The sequence below is a fragment of the Bison bison genome, unplaced genomic scaffold, assembly GCF_000754665.1.
Source record: "Bison bison bison isolate TAMUID 2011002044 unplaced genomic scaffold, Bison_UMD1.0 scf7180017863747, whole genome shotgun sequence".
Lineage (NCBI taxonomy): Eukaryota > Metazoa > Chordata > Mammalia > Artiodactyla > Bovidae > Bison > Bison bison.
Window position 1 is genome coordinate 1 of NW_011494319.1, and position 449 is coordinate 449.

Below are 449 nucleotides of genomic sequence, written 5' to 3' on the forward strand. Positions count from 1 at the left end.
CTGGGACACCGGCCCGGTCTCACCTTTCACCCTCACACAGCAGCTGCTTCTACGAGAGGCTGTCGCTGCAGCCTGCAGGGTGGGGCCTGAGGATCCACATCGGCATCAGGGCTGCCCACCCGCTGCCCGCACTCATGCTGGCATGAAGGCCGGCTTCAGGCCATCTGCCCCACCGTGCTTGTGCCCCATCCAGCTCTGTGCCCCATCAGGCCCTGTGACCGCTCTGTGCCCCGTCCATGCCCCACAGGGAGAAGGTTGTTCACATGGGGCCCCAATGCCAGTGGTGCCGTGTGGGGGGCTGTGGCCGTGCCCCAGAGGCAGATCTTGTGGTCAGCAACCTGCCGTGTGCTGGGGTGGGCGTGGGCCAGCCCTCAGCAGAGCCCGCTCCCCCACAGGTCTGGCCACCTGGCCGCCCTGGAGCCAGGATGAGAGCAGCGACGACGGCACAG